The following is a 21,916-nucleotide window of genomic DNA, read 5'->3' as shown; positions in this document are numbered from 1 at the left end:
GACCTGATCAGGTTACTTTTATATGGTCCAAATAAAGGTCCATGCCAAATTTGGTGCTTTCCTGACGAAATGCAGCTTTTTTGACGTTAGGCCACCGACTAATTGAACAAACTATGTAAAAGGAATCACATAACTCTTACCGTGAATAAAATGAAGAAATAGATTTTGAAAGTATAAAAAGAAAGAAAAAATATTCATATATAAAAAAGAGATTAATAAAACAAGATAAAAACCAGTTTGGATTTTGATAACACAAAAAAATCAAAGATGAAATTGAATACAAAATACGCGAACCCATTGTGAGGATGTTTGATATGGAAGAGAACGAGGGGCAGATTATTCGCGAAGAAACGATTGCCAAACGTGTTTTACGAGAAATTCTTCTGGGTCTTTTGGAAATTGAAAGAAAATATCGGTTGAGTTGAGTGGTATAATTTATTCACGGGGGTGAAGATGTCCCTCCCGCGATCTCAATTGAAGGAAATGGATCGTTATTTTTCCAGAGAAAATGAAGCAACCCTCGCATGATAAAGGAACTTAACAGTCTTGGTTCCAGTGTCCGCGAAACATGAAATGTCCATCAACTACAGGGTTATACAGGAACAAAACATTTGTAGTCATATTAAAACACGAGAATACGAGTAGTTGTATTAAACACAATTTTAATAAAAGCTCTTATAAACAGTAAGAAATAATGTTAAAAGCTCTTAAAAGATTTATTCTTATCACCAAAACTACAAAAATTAACCTATGAAATACCGGAATTTGGTGTAATCAAATTAAACAATTCAGAAAGATCTGTGTTTACGACCGTACCGCCATCATAGGTGATTTTATTAAACCTGCTAGCGTTTCATTTGATAGTCCATCATCTGTTCTAGGGCAGGTTCTATGCCGGAATTGTAGGCCATGTCATCAAAGTTATATCAAGATGACTGATGAGTATCACTTGATACCCATCTCGAATGGAAATGGCCGTAGAAATTTAACGTTGAAATTTGTTTAGAAACATGTTGACGTCAGGGACAATTTTCGGGGTAATAAATAACGATGTACCTCTTTGTCCGGTTTTTTGGAAAGCTAGCGTTTCATTTGAGAGTCCATCATCTGTTCTAGGGCAGGTTCTATGCCGGAATTGTAGGCCATGTCATCAAAGTTATATCAAGAAGACTGATGAATATCACTTGATACCCATCTCGAATGGAAATGGCCGTAGAAATTTAACGGTGAAATTTGTTTAGAAACATGTTGACGTCAGGGACAATTTTCGGGGTAATAAATAACGATGTACGTCTTTGTCCGGTTTTTTGGAAGCTCTATGGAACTGCCAAGTTGTGACCAGTGTGACATATTTGAGGACTTCATCTCAACTCCATGACCTCCTGATGCAAACCAGAATCACTTCTTCAAAGAATTCACTGGTCCTATAGTTATGTAGATGTTGAGCATGTGACCAGTGTGACATATTTGAGGACTTCATCTCAACTCCATGACCTCCTGATGCAAACCAGAATCACTTCTTCAAAGAATTCACTGGTCATATAGTTATGTAGATGTTGAGCATAGGATGGACTCATTCATTCGACTGGGAACTTGAACTACGCGGAATTGTGACAACAATGTACAAACCTGTCCTTTAAAGTTCACTTAATGTTTCATTTTATCACCTTGCCCTGCGGTCGGTGCACAATTGTTCCCCGCTGATCTCGCCTCTCTTTAAGTTTAACTTCAAGTCTCAACTGGGAACTTGAACTACGCGGAATTGTGACAACAATGTACAAACCTGTCCTTTAAAGTTCACTTAATGTTTCATTTTATCACCTTGCCTGCGGTCGGTGCACAATTGTTCCCCGCTGATCTCGCCTCACTTTAAGTTTAACTTCAAGTCTCATTGAAATCCCATTCTTGATTGCGGACTTCCTAGATCTAGAACATGAAGAATTGATTACAGTTTGGAAATGAATTTTGGACAACTTCAAGTCAAATTTGGAACAGAGAGAAACAATCAATAATATTTTATTGATGGACTGCCCAAAGTTTGGGTTGCCAAAATGACACAGCGTACTTTATCTTTAAGAACCTATTTATATAGTCTATTATGTAATTGTAAACCTTTAAAAAAAAAAAATAATAAATAACCAAACAGTTGTATGATAATCTGAAACTAAATCAAAGTATCCTTCTTGCCAGAATGAACAAATTTCATCAGTAAATGGTTTCTTCAAATTAAATTGATCCCAAGGGCAAGGTAATACCTAACAACCGTGGTAACCGTCCTTTGTCGAACCCTGAATGACATCGTGCCATTATGAGCACACTTGATATACTGACAATGAACGTAAAGACTTGTTGGAGATTTTATTCATCTTACTATCCGCGCTAATAAAAAACCAGAAACAAGACAATGTTCCGTTGAAAAAACACCCTCGCCAATGGCGGAATTCAATGGAAATTAACCGAAATATTCGCTATTATACATATCTTTGAAGAATTTAAAGGAAAGGTGAAAGAAAACTCGTTCCACTACCGCCAACACATCAACTGACCGTTGATGAATCGCGAGAAAAAACGGTTTTCGCTAATATTTCTTCTATTAATTTTCCGAACAAATAGATTGATTCTGTTAAATGGAAAACCTGTTTTATTATGCATACTTGCAGCCAAATTTTATACTTTGATTTAATTCGCGAGGTTAAATCTGTGTACATTGTCAATTGACATCAAAGAGTCTGTGACATTTTCTACACCGTTTTACCTACCTGTGTGTTTTTTAACGGCATCAAACGTTTTACTACACACATTCTTGCCAAAATTGGCGATGGAGGTGGAGTAGGAAATAACCACTAATAAATACGTGTTTGAGTAGAAGATTGGCTTTTGGTTTTGCATTGTTTCAAGGAACGTATTGTTTTGGATTAGTGGATCTTGTCTCGTGCTAAACCTGTTATGGAACACTTGGAATGTGTCCGACCACTGAAATCTGCGATAACCACGGGAGAAATGCATGGAATAATATAATTAAATTCTACAAAGACATACATATTTGCTGAGCTGAAATTTGATCGTACTCTCGTAAATTTTGGAGTGATCTCTAAAAATTGGAATTCAGAACTTTGAGTGACAGCACATGTCTTGCTAGGTTTCTAAATAAAGTAGAATAGTAGATATCAGAATAACAATTATCTAAAGATTCTGGGTACCAATACAACGTAGTATACCTACCCAGCTCAGTATTAAATTGATTGACATTCATCAGACACAAAAAAGGGAGGAAAAGAAAGACCTGTAAGTGATAGACAAGCATATAACCACAAAGAAAGAAAAAAAAATGATTTTATAATAATATCTACACCTACCACAACCAAATATGAAAACGAGTAAGAGCTGGTTCTCGAATTATTAATAATCAAATCAAAAATTCAAATAAAAAATAATCGATTGATAAAATTCTTGAGGATCATAATCGTCAAAACAATCAAAATAATATTTACATTTTTATGGAAATATTAAATATTACAGTCTGGGTTGTATTCGGGGGACCCTGACTACTTGGACAATTCGTGTGAGATTTTTTTTATTTAGGGAAAAAAATATTTTGAAAGCGCTCCAGGAGGCCCCCGAATTATGATCAAACATATTTCAACTATTATAATTCTGAGAGTATATAAATTACATTTTATTACTTTGAATATTATTTTCCTCCAGTGTTGTTGGTAAGGCAGCTATCAACATCGACATTATCATTTCTCATCATCAGATCTTCATCTTGAACATTTGCATTCACTTCACGAACCCGAATCATTTGGTCTTTCGGTACTGTTATCTTGATCAATACTGGTTAGCAGCCTTTGGACAAACCCTTTGAATCCTACCGATATTTGGTTGTCTCCTTTAGGTCTGCTGTTGTTTTACCTTTTTCGAAACCCTTTTCCAATAAAATCCAAATTGTCTACCCTAGGAATTTTGTTGTTCGCAGGTATTTTAATGTGCGATCTTGATCCTTTTTACCTATTACTAGTGATCTTGGAATGAGTTGAGATCTAAAGCTAAAGTCGTGAAATGTCCCAACCTTCTAGTATAGCACAAACATAATTGATTCCACTACACCTGTCTCGGATCATCTCTTCAATAAAGCAGTTATATCTTGAAATATTCATATTTAAAATTACCATAAATAGTAGATCCTGGTAATATCTATTATTCCTTTGTTTCTTATATCACTGGCCACATCCAACAAGGTTCCCATCATAAATTGTAAAATTCATATCATAAACATATGTTTGATAGGCGATCAAATAAATATCGTGTGTGGATATTAATATTAGAAAAATTTTCAGATTGAACATTACACATTCCTGATAAACCCTTCACGGGGCTTTTTTAATGAAAATAATAGCCAGCCTGTTGATGTGGGACACAAAGAAATATAAATTTAATAGAACCATAAATACGGAAAAAAAAAAAAATTTCCCAAAAAAAAAAAAATTTTTTTTTTTTTTTTTTTTTTTTTTTTTTTTTTTTTTTTTTACAGTTAATTACATCTAATAAAATATGTATGCTTAGAAATAAAAGAAATAATTCGGAACAAAAATGGATGATGAACTAATAAATAATTAAAACCCCCAGAAAAAAAATGTACAGATACTAAACAAAGAGGAAGAGATAGGAGAGAGAGAGGAGAGATAAAAACAATGACAGTAAAGTTGAAAAGTCAAAGAGGATACGAAATAGGAAATGCCGTAAAAAAAAGCAAGGGGACAAGGGATGTTTTCAGAGTGTTTCATCACTTTTCTATTTATAAACAGTGTAAACTTCGAGTCATAGTTGTGGATAATGCGGATATACATATGAAGATATAAGCCAAATGTCAGCCCAAAGCAATCACCCTAGTTAGGGCTGATCTGTACACGGGAAAAAGTGATGAAAAAGAAGAAGAAGAAGAAGAAGAAGAAGAAGAAGAAGAAGACATATGAAGATATAAGGTAAATTCGTATGCAGAAATTACAAACAAAAATGGTAAACCACCTAAAAATTGCCACGAATATTAGGACTATTATTAGCAAATTTCGAAGAAATAAGATCAAGACGACAATTCTGCTAAGAAAAACACAAGACAAACTATAGTCTGTGAAAGCAAGGTGCAGCTTTAGGAGACACTTATAGCACAAACCGAGAGAAAGCAAGAAATATAAGTCTGAATTATTGTCAGGGATAAATTATTTATTTTTTATGCAATTGGTAAGTTAAAAAAATGGAAAAGAAATGTAATTGGAAAGTTGCCTTTTCTAGCTTTCTCTCTTCTGTATACCTCTCTCTCTCTCTCTCTCTCTCTCTCTCTCTCTCTCTCTCTCTCTCTCTCTCTCTCTCTCTCTCTCGCTCGCTCTCTTCTACTGTATGCCTCTCTCTGTCTCTTGAGCTTTCTTTTCTTACTTCTTGACTGCTTTCAAATCCTTACCGTAAACTATCTGTTTATACACGGTTGTTTTAATTTTCTGAGATTTCGCATTCCAAGATTTGTCTGGCAACATACGAGTAGGTAGACCTAGATTCTTCAATTACTTCGACTACATTTCATTCATTATTGTGGTTATGTACTATGTAGATATCTTTCAATCTTTCACCTATGCTATCCTCATTTGAATCAAATCTTGCTTACGATTTAAACTACCTAGACTTTACCTGCTTCTGGACGAATTTGTTTAAAGTCAAACCCAATAGGCCTTGTCGGCAAACATTTTCTGAGCCACCCTGTATTTTATACATATTTCCATTGGGCGAGAGCGAGACGAGATGTAATTATTCATTATTTAAAATTGTCAGATTTAGATATTTGTATTTTTTTAATATTCGAAATTTCCTTTCCCTGTTGTACGTTGTGTATCTGTTCTTCTTTCTCCCACTTCTTTCTCGACTTCTTCTTGTACATTTTCTTTGATTTATTGCTCATTTATTATTTATTTGTTGTTATGGTTTTCATTTGAGAAAATATTGTTTGTTTTTCTTCTCTCCTATCAACATCGACATTATCATTTCTCATCATCAGATCTTCATCTTGAACATTTGCATTCACTTCACGAACCCGAATCATTTGGTCTTTTCGGTACTGTTATCTTGATCAATACTGGTTAGCAGCCTTTGGACATACCCTTTGAATCCTACCGATATTTGGTTGTCTCCTTTAGGTCTGCTGTTGTTTTACCTTTTTCGAAACCCCTTTTTCAATAAAATCGAAATTGTCTACCCTAGGAATTTTGTTGTTCGGAGGTATTTTAATGTGCGATCTTGATCCTTTTTATTTATTACTAGTGATCTTGGAATGAGTTGAGATCTAAAGTTGTGAAATGTCCCAACCTTCTAGTATAGCACAAACATAATTGATTCCACTACACCTGTCTCGGATCATCTCTTCAATAAAGCAGTTATATCTTGAAATATTCATATTTAAAATTACCATAAATAGTAGATCCTGGTAATATCTATTATTTTCTTCTCTCCTCTCTCTCGGTCTCTCGTCTCCTTTCTCTTTGCTGATTACTTCTATATTTCTTATTTCTCATTATTTTAGATTTTTTTTCTTGCTCTTAAAAAAAATAACATGAAATTGCTCGTGTTGTTTTCTTTCCAATATTCAAATTTGTAATGCTTAAGATGTTTCTTCTCTCCTCTCTCTCGGTCTCTCGTCTCCTTTCTCTTTGCTGATTACTTCTATATTTCTTATTTCTCATTATTTTAGATTTTTTTCTTGCTCTTAAAAAAATAACATGAAATTGCTCGTGTTGTTTTCTTTCCAATATTCAAATTTGTAATGCTTAAAATGTTTTTTTGGTGTGTTCAATACTTACCTACACGGGTTGCAACTTCCATCACCTTTACAAAACCCCCTAAATTTCCTGAAACAATTAAATATGTACTTCACATGCTGTGTTGTACAGCTGATGGATTTTGATGACCAGTTTGAGGTATGATGAAAATCTGTTCCTGGATGTCCTTTTTATCCGCGCCTATTGTGAAATGGCGTTCCCGATATTCGCATCACCTGCTGTAGAGCATTGTCCAAGTACGTTTTTTATTTACTTCTTTTGAAAAACCTTGTACCTAAAAATTAAAACAAAGAAATTTGAATAAATTAATCTGGCTACCTAATAATTCATAGAAATTACGCACTTGGAAATAAAATTATGGAAAAGATCTTGAATACACCTGGACTTCAGAACAATATTAGAATATTACAATAAGTCACCTGACCCTACTTTGAAATGTTCAATATCTACAAGAAAGGATGAAAAAACACGTTTGAAACAATAAATATATATTGAAAAATGTTAAAACAAAAGAGAAAATTCAGAAGGGTAGAAGGATAATGATAATTATAAAAAACGCAGGAGAGAAAAAATAAATACCAACAGTTAAAACGAAGGGAAGAATCCGAAACAAAAAAGGTCCAATAAGAAAGGCCCAGAAGAAATTAATGATATCGGAGAAATATTCCTCATATGCATGTGTACACCATCCCAACGAAGGAAAAGGATTAGGTGGATATTATCATATTTCGAAGGGATGCAAATATTCCTCATATGCATGTGTACACCATCCCAACGAAGGAAAAGGATTAGGTGGATATTATCATATTTCGAAGGGATGCAATTCAGAATTCAGTACTCCTTCAAACTTCAAAGTGACACGGTCTCAAAAATATTTGGAACAACAATACAAAATATATAGTTAGAAACAACACCTGACTTCAAACACTCGAAGTATTTTGGAATAAAACTTTTTGAAAAAATATTTATTTTAAAATTAAATACTTTCGTGATTAAAAATTAAATATTTTTCTTTGATAATAATTAATTTTATTGTATTTTTTATAAATTACCTAAATATTTTAATTAAATTTTAAAAAAATAACATTGTTCTTATTTCTATTATTTCTTTGTTTCTTATATCACTGGCCACATCCAACAAGGTTCCCATCATAAATTGTAAAATTCATATCATAAACATATGTTTGATAGGCGATCAAATAAATATCGTGTGTGGATATTAATATTAGAAAAATTTTCAGATTGAACATTACACATTCCTGATAAACCCTTCACGGGGCTTTTTTAATGAAAATAATAGCCAGCCTGTTGATGTGGGACACAAAGAAATATAAATTTAATAGAACCATAAATACGGAGACAATATTCATGGGAGATGAAATAGTGCCTATAATATTTGAAGATTTTAGATTTTGATAAAATATAAAAATTAATATTTTCTCTCCAAGAAAAAACAATAATACCTATACGTATCTGTAATTTCCATGGATGTTTAGAAAGTTTTGAAATATGGTGATTGTTCTTTGTTTCTTCCAGATCATAATGATTATGTGCTACGGGTATCTTCATCTACTAATGTACCTTTATTATTGCCTATATGACTTCTTTAATGTTAACCAATAAGTTTTCATCACCAGAAGAAATTTCAAAGGTCTCGAAAAGGTTGGAAAAACCTCTCCTACCCATTTCCCTCCTGTTTTAGCGGCTGAACTGTTAAAATTTTAAAACCATAAAATCAATTTACTTGTTTTAAAAATGACAGGTATTGCTCTCTTTTGCTATTCCCTTTTTTAACACGTTAACTCCTTTTCAGTAGTCGTTACATCTCCGTTAAGGGCAGATCAAGAGTGTGAATTCCTACGAGGCAGTTAAAGTGTTAAAAATTTATGCATATCGTCTTACAAAATTACAAAATCCCCCCTCTCTTTTTCCTTTTCTTTTAGGACACTTGAAATTTTCTTTGTAACTCGAACGGAGCGAAAATTAACATAATTTCTTTTTCTATTTATTAATTTAGTTTAATTCCGATGCTTCATCCCATAAAATATACGGGGTGTTATAGGGACAATAAAGCCTTTTATTTCTTGAGATGCTTTTGTAAATTTTATGCCTTCTGGTAGCTCACATTTGGACTTCATAATTTGGTCTCAACTGGATTATCTTTCAATTCTTTCAAAGGTCTTCCTCGTGGAACATTGGAGCACCACAGTCCTTTATTGAAACTTCGAGTTTTCAGCAAAAATGTAATTTCTAATTTTCTTTTCATATAACTTTTTCTTTTCTTTTTATTTTTTTTTTTTTTTTTTTTTAGTTTTATTCTTTAATAAAATTAAGTTATAATGTCATCGGTTTATTTATTTTTAAATTTTAATTTTCGTCACCAAGACTAGTTTCGGTGGTCTGTATGGTGTCATCTTCAGACTCTAGTTCGATGATTAACATTAGTACGGGTGCCAATGACAATCAGGAGCACTTTGCCGACATGAAACTGGATGCTGGCAAAGAGATGGAAATGCTAGTCAAAATGCAACACGTGAGTTTTCTGGACTTTGATTTCCTACCTATTTTGCATTTTTTATTGAATTATGTGTTTGGATTCCTATAATCTATTGATGTAAGAGTGTAATACCTTCCAAAGTTATCTGATAAGACGAATGTTGTATTTTATCTTTTTATTTAATTTATTTATTTACGTATATTTATTAATTAATGGATACAAAAAAAAATACACAATTTTAGTTGATATAGGTACCTAATTACATTTTTTTACTTTTTTTTTAACAAACTTGGTTGTTTGAAATTTTTACATTGGGAACTTTTGTACATCCACCAATGTTCATGACGATACGGTGAGATGGGCACATCCACCAACATAGGAAAACAATATTTCTGACGAACTAGGTTATTTGAAAATTTTACATTGGGGAATTTTTGCACATCCACCAATGAATGTTCATACGATGCGGTGAGATTGGTGAAATTGGTACATCCACTAATCACTAATACATACTAGAAATAGGAAAACCACTTCTCATTGATTTTTCCCTTGATATACTAGTAGGTATTTAATTTTGGACGTTCAATTTTTATTTATTTATTATTATTTTTTTATGTAAAATTGTAGACATTCAATTTTAATATGGCCGTGCTCTTTGAATTTGGAAGATATTTGGTTTTTTTTTTTTTTTTTTTTTTAATACAATTTTGAGTTCTGAACCAAAACTTCGAAATGCTGATAAGTATCGTAAATTTCATTTGATAATTTCGAATAAAAATATTTTTTTTATGTGGTCCACTTGATTGGCCAATATTATTACAAATTTATTTCACGATTTTATTTGGGGACATAAAAATATCGTAAAAAACCTCGTTTTTAGGTAAGGCACTCATAAACAATTAATAGGTACCAAACGAACGTGTTTCGGTGATTTTTGTTTAAAGTTTAGATGTTTGATTAGATAACACAAATACTTTTTAATCAAGAGCAGGAATAGCTTTTTAATTCAAGGCATTTCCTTCTTGTTGGTCTTATAGGTACTGTACTGTCAAAATGTAGTACTTTTTTTTTCTTTTTTTACTTAGGTACCTTTACTGCCAGGGTAATATTCTCTTCCTAAGTTCAAATAACCAATTTTTTGCTCATTATTTAATGGCTTATCAAACATTTATTTAATTTCATTTGAGATTTTTGTTTTTTAAATTTTGGATGTGTCAAAAAGTAAAAAAAATGTCGATCCGACGTATGATATCTGATGGACATATTGGTTCTTTTTTTTACCTCCTTTTACCTCAAGCAGCAAAAAAACAGTGTATAAAATTTTGCAAGTAAAAAAAATACCGTAACAAGTGTGACGTATGGACAGTTTTCATATAATTACCGGTGGAAGCGTATGTCCGTCAACCATAACAAGAAAGGTAGCCTTCACTTTCAACCAATAGCAACGTTTCCCAAATTTATCGGGTCAATTTCATTGGTTCGATTGAACATCCTTGTCTGATACAGTTTACTGTGTCAATGGGCAACCCAAATATTGAGCAGTTTGTCTAATATGTATAATAAAAAATTGTTTCTCTTTGACATGGATATTGGCATGTTCTATTCCAATCCACTGAGCTATCAGTTTCTTTACTTTCCTTGTCCTAAAATGATGACATTAATGACCTACTCAAATTTTTAAGTTGGCCTCATGGATGTTTTGATTCGATTATAACAGAATCACAACAGGTGATTTTTGAAATGAATTTATAAGTCCCATCAATAAGGAACTTTCAATAATTTCTACATGACTTCCAGAATCATCATTATCACGAATGTCTTCTGATCATGTTTTCAATTTTTACATTTTTTGTTAATCGATTAAAATTTCAAATTCTTCAATATGCTAATAAAGTATTTCTCATTAATATTTCTCTCCAAAATTATATTATTGGCTGAAATTTGATCGTACTCTCGTAAATTTTGGAGTGATCTCTAAAAATTGGAATTCAGAACTTTGAGTGACAGCACATGTCTTGCTAGGTTTCTAAATAAAGTAGAATAGTAGATATCAGAATAACAATTATCTAAAGATTCTGGGTACCAATACAACGTAGTATACCTACCCAGCTCAGTATTAAATTGATTGACATTCATCAGACACAAAAAAGGGAGGAAAAGAAAGACCTGTAAGTGATAGACAAGCATATAACCACAAAGAAAGAAAAAAAAATGATTTTATAATAATATCTACACCTACCACAACCAAATATGAAAACGAGTAAGAGCTGGTTCTCGAATTATTAATAATCAAATCAAAAATTCAAATAAAAAATAATCGATTGATAAAATTCTTGAGGATCATAATCGTCAAAACAATCAAAATAATATTTACATTTTTATGGAAATATTAAATATTACAGTCTGGGTTGTATTCGGGGGACCCTGACTACTTGGACAATTCGTGTGAGATTTTTTTTATTTAGGGAAAAAAATATTTTGAAAGCGCTCCAGGAGGCCCCCGAATTATGATCAAACATATTTCAACTATTATAATTCTGAGAGTATATAAATTACATTTTATTACTTTGAATATTATTTTCCTCCAGTGTTGTTGGTAAGGCAGCTATCAACATCGACATTATCATTTCTCATCATCAGATCTTCATCTTGAACATTTGCATTCACTTCACGAACCCGAATCATTTGGTCTTTCGGTACTGTTATCTTGATCAATACTGGTTAGCAGCCTTTGGACAAACCCTTTGAATCCTACCGATATTTGGTTGTCTCCTTTAGGTCTGCTGTTGTTTTACCTTTTTCGAAACCCTTTTCCAATAAAATCCAAATTGTCTACCCTAGGAATTTTGTTGTTCGCAGGTATTTTAATGTGCGATCTTGATCCTTTTTACCTATTACTAGTGATCTTGGAATGAGTTGAGATCTAAAGCTAAAGTCTTAATTCCGATGCTTCATCCCATAAAATATACGGGGTGTTATAGGGACAATAAAGCCTTTTATTTCTTGAGATGCTTTTGTAAATTTTGTGCCTTCTGGTAGCTCACATTTGGACTTCATGATTTGGTCTCAACTGGATTATCTTTCAATTCTTTCAAAGGTCTTCCTCGTGGAACATTGGAGCCGGAGCCCCACAGTCCTCTATTGAAACTCCGAGTTTTCAGCAAAAATGTAATTTCTAATTTTTTTTTTCATATAACTTTTTCTTTCTTTTTTTAGACACCCTGTATATTTTTCTCTCAACCTTTGCTCCGGATCAAGCCTTTGTATAAGAAATCTAAATTCTAATGTCTTTTATTTTAAGACCGCGATGGAACAACAGATATTCAAATTTCTCAGAGGCTTTCCTTTCCAGTTTTTTTCTCATAATTAATAATTCACCGTTTTGCTATGATCCTTTCTCTATTTCTCCCTCATCCCTTTCTCTTAGGGCTGTTTTGTTTTTTCTCGAGTAAGAACAAAGGCTGAAGGTCCTTTTTCTTTCAGATGAGAATGTAATCCGGAGTCCTGACTGATCAATAGATATTGTTAACTCTTTTGATGTGGTCCATGAATGAAAGGCTTTAGAAAAAGGTATTGATTTCAAGAAAAATTGGTTATTGAATGGGCAGAGGTGGCATTTCAATTGAACAATGTTCTTGGGATGGCCAAATTTTCAAAACTGTTGTCTCTTCTACTCTACTATCTACTACAATCTACTTTGTCTATTTTTAATAATGAAAATTTTGTCACTAGTTAACTATACAAAATTCTTCTACAGAGAATAAAAAAAATGGTTCATAGTGAATCAATTCTGTTTTGTAGTTGGAAAATTTGATCATTTCGATCAACAAAAGGACTAATAAATTTACGTCCCAAGTTTCCCACCCATTTATCTCTTTTTTTTTCCTACTCAGTCCAATGTTTTAAGATGGGTAGATCTCTTTTTCTTCTCAGATCAGTTTCCTCATCCAAATCTAAAGGCTGAACATAAAAAAGTGTCTATCCGTACATTTACATAAACAATATCTTTAATGTAAAAAAAAAAGTTGTTCAATTTTCTTTTCTCGATAATTAAAAGGGATATGATACAGTGGGGTTACTCAAGCATGCATACTAATTTCATCTTAAAAGGATTGCGCATAAATCACAATCAGGGATCTTGCATAATTATAGTTTCAATCGAATTTATGTCGTAAAGATAAATAGAATTAAGATGAGTTATGGTAAGATAGATCGTTAATAATTAGGCGTACAGCAAGGAGCAGGTTTATGTGCCCTTTTTCTTCTTTACGAGATGAAGCCGTTACTTTGTTTCGTGTGATGAATTGTCATTTTGAATAATTATTTTAACTATCTGTTTTTTTATTTGAGAAAAAACTTTATTTGGTTGATAGTTCGCTACTTGAGATCAATCATATTTAGATGTTCACATGATAAACTGGGACTGAAATTTTTTTAAGAAAAAAAAGACATATTTTTCATACTTTTTACTGACTACTGTTTCCCGTTTTAGTGACCTACTCATAAGGTGGCTCTCTCCTTACGTTTGGAACTTTGGGCCTACCACCCTTGTTCTTAGAACGCGCCTGCACTGGATTACTACATGGGTATCTCAGACGGGAGGTCTACAGATCACACAGGAGTTTGGACCCCCCCTCTTCTGGTTCGAATCTTGGATCAGAAAAAAAAACTTCTGATATTTGTGGTATTATGGTATTAATCATACTGTTGATTTTTTTTCTTTTTTTTTAGATAATTTTTATGACGAATAGTATTTGTTAATGAGATATTTGTTTATTGAAGATAATCTGTGTGTGTCAGAAGATAATCTGTGTGTGTAACACACAGATAATCTGTGTGTGTAACATTGAAGATAATCTGTGTGTGTAACATGTGTGTGTCAGAACTCAAAGAGAGCGAGGGAGAGAGAGAGAGATAATGAGTCACCATTTAGCTCTTATATTTTGCAGGCAAGAAAAACGCGAATGACTAATCAATAATTTAAAATAATGAATAATCGAATGGAAAAGAGGAGGGGGGAGAAGAACAAAAAAAGAAAATGGAGAACAGAGAAAGGCTGGAAAAATCAATAAAATATTAATAATAATATTTTTGCATAAGGAGTCGAAGAGACAGAAATATCCCTAGGGATGACAAATGAAAACAAAGTGTAAGGGCACTTAGACAATACAAAGGGGAAGAAAGAGAGAGAGATAGTGGAAAGTGGAGTGAGTGAGAGAGAGAGAGAGTGGATAGTGGGGGAGGGGGAGCGAGAGAGAGGAAGAGTAAAATATCCATGGTAATTTTTTTAGAAAGCAAGAGATAAGAATGAGATAGCTATATCCCGCTCTCTTGATAAAAAGAGGGAGAAAACGGATAGAAAAAGAGAGAAAGCGAAATAGAAGTTAGTGGAGAGAGAGAGAGAGAGAGAGAGAGAGAGAGAGAGATAGAAGTTGGAGAGAGAAAGTGAGATAGAAGATGGGGGAGATTGAAGAGTGTGAGAGAGAAAGAATCGAAAAGTTAAATGTAAACATGAGTTTCCTCCTTGTTCAATATGATTGTTTAGATATCGGAAAAAAAACTCTCTTTCTACATGTGAGTTGATTTTTACCAATATTATTACAATCGAAAAGTTAGCTCTCTGTTTTGTTGGCAGCAGTATTTTGCAAAGTTTTACCTTCTCTTGTTTTGTGGGTTTACAATATTTACATACACATCTATTTGTATGTGGAATTGGAAAGTATTGAAATTGGTTGAGATTTTAGATAAATGGAAAATTGAAAATTGGTGGATGTGCCTAGTTTCCACTTAGGTCTCTCTCTCTCTCTCTCTCTCTCTCTCTCTCTCTCTCTCTCTCTCTTTCTCTCTCTCCTTCTTCTTCGTCTTCTGCTTTTTCTTCTTCTTGTTCTTCTTCTTTCTCCTCTTCCTCCTCCTTCTTCTTCATGGTAACACCCACAAGAGACTGATAGCGCTTAATCTCTCCCTCCCCTCTTCCTTTTTCTCCAAAAACCGCTTAAATCAGCATTCCGCCTTGTTGCCAACTCTACCGGGCCCGCAAAGGCGTCCCTGCTCCTTTTTTTTCAAACAAAAAGATAAAAAACAATAACTAAAAAAATGGAAATATTTCGAAAAAATATCCCCTCCCTTCGGCTCTATACAATACATAAGATATATGATAAAATATTTCTAATCATATCTCTCCCTCCCTCCATTTCTCCTACCCATCTCTTGCCCCTTTTCCCCTCCCATTTCATTCTCCCTCCCCTCTCGTCCTTTCTCACCATATCAAATGATATGCAAATATCTTTTTGTAGCCCTCAGATGATCTTTTCCTCCCCCCCCCCCCCCGAAGCTTTTGTTTTCGAAAAAAAAAAGTCTCTCCCCCTTCCCCCGATTTTTAAGTTGATAGCTCATTTATTTCGAAAAAAATATTATTATTCTCCTTTTTCTTCTTTTCTCATTTCATATTTTTTTATGCGCCCATTTCTCGCGTGGTGTATACAGGGTGGTCCGGAGGAGAAATGGACACTTGGAAATGGTCAAAAGTTGTATTTCCCTCTACCGGAAACGCAATTCCTATGGTTTAGTACAGGCGCTATCACACCAAAAGAGGGGAAAAGAGCTTCAGAAGAGGAGAAATTCCTAAAGGAAAATAATACTCTCAAACACTTTGAAACTCTTGAAAGTTGACTTTACCAATCACGCCAAGAAATGGGTGTTTTCAGGTGGATATGTAAAATACGTGTATAAATCGAACTGTTACTACCGAGGTTTTATTGTTCCGAAACCGAAGAGAGACGGAGGATAGGATAGGAGAAAACCATCCGTTCCAAGTAGGAACCTTGTCTGAGTATAAAATCCGCCCAGGTTGGGAATCGAGCCCGCGACCTAAGCTGTAGCACTTCGAATTTATAGGAACTGAAACAAGTTGACCACAAGGACACAGACACCCTGTTTATTGTCTCTCTTTCCTCTTCTTTGTCTTCCTTCTCCCTCGTTTCCATTCTTTCACTTTCAAATGTATCAGAAATTCCTCTCTCCTTTTTTTTGCATAACACACAGAGATATACGTATGTGTATACAGAAAGAAAGTTTTTTTTTTTTTTTTTGAAAGGGTTAGGGTGGACGAACGAAGAGGGGAAGAGGAAGAGAAAGAAGAGGGGAAGAGTTTAAATTAATGGTCAACAAAAGCCGTGACGCAGGGAGAACAAAAGATACTTCCCCTTCTGGAGGAACTGTGGTGTCCATTTCTTCTGCTAATGAAAGTTCTGTTAAACATGATAAAGACATTATTGACCAGAATCCAATAGATCGCTAGAAGAACAAAAAGGTCACAAAAAAAATTGAAAACAATTATTAGGTATACTCATTGAAAAAAAAAAAGAAAAAAAATCAATATTGCCGGGCCAGATTAAAACTTTTGTTGAAATTAAAGCTACAATTCTGACAGCTAGCTGCTAGCCGTCAAAAGTGTGCAAAAATATTCAAAGCCCTTCAAGAAAAAAAGGAAGATGCAAAAAAAAACAATCTCCAAAAACAAAACAGCAAAACTCGTATTAATGAAAGCATAAGAGGATGTCCCAAATAAACAAAACATTAATGAGAAAAATATATGTACACAACTCGCAACTCGTAAAATTCTCACATGAAGACAGGGAAGAAGTCCCTTGACAATTCCTGGATTGGGATCAAACAGTCGAACACATTGAAGCATAGAACCCATCAATTCCTGCTCTCAATCCTGGCAATCTTTCTAAACAAGCTCCTTGTCGAGGAATGTAAATATTATAAAGTCCAGTACATACCGGAAACATATTGCTACAACAGTTGGGAACAGTTGTACAAATGTTGCGAAACAAATGTTTCGGATGTTGAGCAACTTTCAAGATCCTAGTACATACTAAAAGATACCAAAAATGTTTCAGAAATAAGTCTGGAGACTAAAAAAGGTTTGCTGGATCGTTGCAAATCCATTTCTGGATTGTTGAGAAAGAATGTTTTTCGATGAAAATGGTACTGGTGTGTCCTAGTACATACTAAAAGATACCAAAAATGTTTCAGAAATAGGTCTGGAGACTAAAAAAGGTTTGCTGGATTGTTGCAAATCCATTTTTGGATTGTTGAGAAACAATGTTTTTCGATGAAAATGGTACTGGTGTGTACCTACTAGGCTTTAAAAACAAGCCATTTGGCGATGAATATAACGTTAAGATCATGCTTCACAGGATCATTTCTGTAGTGTTGCTACTGGTAGTGATGATGTGTCTGGAACTCCTCAAATCTCTGGAACTCCTTATATTGATGTTGACAAATCCTATGATAGTGTTCACGCTCATGATGATAAGTTTAGTGATGAAGTGCCACATTTGGAATCGTTCAAGCTCTCTGAGGAGACCTCCGAACTCCTTGTCACACCGGAACCAGATGTCTCTGAACCTCGGTAATGGTTTAACCTTGGGTTAGATGGGGACGCAGCAAGGGAGACTCTTTTTTGTCGTAAAATTTAAACGATGTTAATATGATCGTTATTATAGACGTAAATATACTGGGTCCGCTTGTCCAAGAAGAAATGGACGCTGGAGACAAATATTTTGAAGATTTATTCTTCAGCTTACAATCTGGTGATTGGTTTATATTGGCAAATTGGTTCTTTTTTTACTTTTTAATTAATGCATTGGACGATTATTTTGATCCTGTCTTTAAAGGGCAAACGGTAAACCAATTCTGCAGCAATAGCAAAACCAATTCCATGGATCCATATATCTTTGCCTTCATAATCGGAGCATGGTTTGACAAATGCAACCCTTATCACAGGTCATTGTCAATACTGACCTGATGTAAAAGTCGCAGCAATAAATAACGAAATCCTAGATGCAAATTTCAAAGAACCACTAGAAACAGTAAATTTCAAAGAAGAAGCATTAGAAGTAGTTTTAGAACTATTAGAAGATTTATAAGACACCAGTGAGAAACTGAGAACATTTGGGAAAGAACACTAGACCTTATAGCTAGAGGTGTTGACTGTGCTACCGGGAATGCTCGTGTTGATAGAGACATGGCTTTGTTTCCAAGCAAATAATAATCTTTACAACATGTTTGCATATAAATTAATATGAAGTAGAAGTAGTAGTTGATATGCTTTCATAATAAGAGCGATATTTATGTTCGTCAATATGTTTGGAGTTAATTAAAATTTTACTTCCTTTGCGAATTTTGCACATTGGGAAATGTGTTGTGTGATGGGTTCGGTGCTGGTGTCATCGCACAGGTTTCACTCGGTTTTTTGGGACAGACTATTGGGGAATTCTACTATTCTATGTCCCTTTTGTTTGAGAATGATGATATGATGATCATAATATATGGTGACATTGGTGACCAACTATAGTATTGGGATTGATATTGTGATTATCTGATAATTACGAAATAAAGTGTTCAGTTAGTTTCCAGATTTCGTACAAGGAAATTGTTAAAAACTAAAAACCTTTATCAAGTTATCACGATAGATATTCGGTCGGTATTGGAGTAGGATTTTGGACCAAGTAATATTGTGCACATCCGAAGGCCTGCCAATCTTCTTCCCCCCAGAAAAAGAAATATTCTTTAATGAAAATTAATATTTTCCTTTCAGAAAAGAAAGGTGCAAACAAACATTTGGGTGAAAAAGTGAATTTAATTTTTCCACCTATTTAGAGAGGAAAAAATCCATCATAAAAAAAAAATTGTAAGGCGCTGATTTTGTGTGAAGTCATTAATAAAACAAACAAATTTCCTTTCAGTTCTCCCGGTGCGCTTTCTTCGAACCTTCATTTATTTATTTTTTTCTTTCAATTTTTATTTGACTTCCCCTCTCTCTTCTCCTTCTCCGTTCCCGAAAAAAGCTTTAATCAAGTTTTTGTTATAAATAAATAATTAAAACAAATTAAAAAAATAAATATATCAAGACTGGCGAAGGAGAAAAAAATCTGACAGGAGTTAATAAAGTGTAAAGAAAAACCCTTAAGAACCGCAACAAAGTTTGATTAAAATATTTCAGAAAAAAAAAAAGAATAAATTAAACGCGAAAAAAAGTGCTGGAGAGATTGAGGAAAAAAATCACTTAAAGAAAACTAATCTCTTACCTTCGCTGGAAAATATTTCAGCCATAAAAAATACAGTGATTAAAGGCACATTAAGAAGAGAAAAAAAGCGGAGATATCTTTATTTTGCCTAAAAAGAGGGCACAAGTTTTTCTCTGATGTCAATTTGGCTTGTTATTTGTCACTTGGAGGGCTTTCCGGCTTTCCATTTTTGTAATTAGATGAGCAACTTGGTAGGTAATTCGCTCCTGAAGAGGACTCCTCTCAAGGTTCGTGGTTTGAGGCCAAGTCAAGTCATGTAATTTGGCACACGTACCTTTTGTACTAAAATGAGGTAGATTTGTGACAAGCCGACCAGTACACAATTTTCTTTCTATGTACTAGGCACTTACAGATGTGTAAAGACTGGGTGACTTATAAAAAAAGAACTTCTCATCAGATCCTACTGCACTCTTGCAAGAGTAAGACAAGACATAACTGACGAGTGAAATGAGGGAATAATGTGAATATGTATCAGAATATATTTTGTAGTACGTTCTACCTACCTTACATACTCTTAAAAGAGAAACATGTCATTTCGTCTTGCAAGAGTTGGCACAAGATGGGAATCTTCAAAATCAAAAGACAAAATGTACGAGGAAAAAACGATCTTTGAAACCAGCAAAGAGAAAATAAAAATACGAAAAATCTACGTACCTATACGCACAAGAAGAAAGGCAAAAAAAGGAGGGAATTTTTCTCAAAGATTAAAAAAGAAGGAGAAATTTGATTGAGACAGTATGAAGATCAGTGGAGTAGAAAATGTAACTTTAAATCCTCCCAAAATAAATCAAGTGACACAAAAAATAAACAAAACTCCATCCCACCCCAAAAAAAGTTTAGAAATCAATTTTGTACCCCGCCTTTTATTCACTTCATAATTTGTGTCCTCCTACTTCACGTAGTACCTACCTTTCTTTTCCCTCATTGCACTCCTCTTTCCTCTAATATTACTTCTGCTTCACTGCATTGGCGGCGTGCCATCGATTTATTTTTAAAGCAATTAATGGGAAGTTTTTTTTTTTTTTTTTTTTTTTTTTGCATATCTTATGTGACTTATGTTAAGTAGGTGTATGCGAAGACTGAAGATTTGTAAAGCTGGTATGAGGAGAGCTAAATATACATACATGAAAGATGATTTTAAAAGGTGGGTGGATTTTAGATTTTACCAATCCTTCAATCCAAGATTTCAACATTAGGAGATTTTTTAAATCACCATTTTACGTCGAAAATGTCCATCCATTTGTCTTTGATTTCAAAACGGGACAAAAAGATTGTCAGTGAATTTCGAACATGACAAAGTTCATGTCAGAAATGTAAAAACTGACATTTTTCCTGAAACGTCCAAAGAAAAAAAAATCTAAAAAATTTCTGATAAAAAAATAAATGAATAAAAAAATAACCTTACTTTCATTACAGACGGAAACCCATCAAATTCATGATCATTTTGGTAATCATTATTCTTTCTCATTATTTCTTATAAGAATAATTGACACTAATTTGAAACAAAGAGGAATGAGAGAAAAAAAATGTCAATTCCAAAGAGAAATTTCGTATCCTGATGGAAAGAGCTGATGGGACGAAATAATTCTAATCATTTGGACGTGATCTGGCTTGTTGCTTATTATTTTAAGTTTGTTAGATACTTCTTTTTTTTTCTTCTTCTTCATCAAAATTGTCCCTTAGGAAAAAAGTGAATACCCATTTTTCCACAATTTCCATCTTTCTCTCTCTCTCTCTCTCCTCCCCTTCCTCTCTCATCTCTAGAATTTCAAACCTTTTTCCCTCCATCTCTTCACAGTTTCTGACATTTCTGGATAGCAGAATGAGAACACCTTTCAATTATTATCTATCTCCCTATATTATTTATCATGTAGTCGTTACCTAGGTAGGTATTCAGATAAAGTAATCAAATGCGTTTAGAAAAAAAAAAAAAAACTCACCATTTCGTATAATCTCAAAGATCATACTCACAGACGACACGTTTGGAATAGTAAAATCAAAAAATCTCACTTCGTAACCAAAGAACTAATTTACCTGTAAATACACTTGATAAATTAATTGCAGAGATAAAATAAGTAAATTGAGGTTTTGATCATTAATTCCGTGTACCACCGCGCTTACATGATAAGTTGATAAGATAAAGATATGAATTTCGAAAACCGAGTGCTCAAGTGGTGTAAATGTTCGAATGAATATTCACTATTCAAGTATTCATATTCATAGTCATACAAATGAAGTAATGAAGATACATAGGTATTTTAACTTGGAATTTAACGTGGAAGTACTCGGTACTTGTCAGTCTGGGCTCTGGGATTCTGGGTAAGGTTCATGTCTGAATGAGATTTATGGATTGGTAATTGGTAGCGCAGAAAAGAAATTTCATATGAAATTTGAACGTCAAGATTTTTTTTGATTTTTGGAAATCCTTGAAATTCTTCAGCAAATAGGATAGGTGAAATCGATTCGTTGAAGTACTGTAGCAGTCACTCAGGAAAAGTGTC

At 33.6% G+C, this 21,916-nt stretch overlaps 1 long non-coding RNA gene across 1 annotated transcript; it reads right to left on the bottom strand.

The window, feature by feature from the left end:
• Window positions 1-1,826: 1,826 nt before the first annotated feature.
• On the bottom strand, window positions 1,827-21,479 carry LOC113465839. Its single transcript, XR_003390426.1, has 2 exons — window positions 21,356-21,479; window positions 1,827-1,926 (listed from the first exon to the last, which is right to left on the bottom strand). It is a non-coding gene; the product is annotated as an uncharacterized LOC113465839 (long non-coding RNA).
• Between the last annotated feature and the right edge of the window lie 437 nt (window positions 21,480-21,916).

The sequence above is a fragment of the Diaphorina citri genome, unplaced genomic scaffold (assembly GCF_000475195.1).
Source record: "Diaphorina citri unplaced genomic scaffold, Diaci psyllid genome assembly version 1.1 scaffold169, whole genome shotgun sequence".
In the NCBI taxonomy this organism is placed as follows: Eukaryota; Metazoa; Arthropoda; class Insecta; order Hemiptera; family Psyllidae; genus Diaphorina; species Diaphorina citri.
This window is presented reverse-complemented; position numbering and strand designations above follow the sequence as displayed.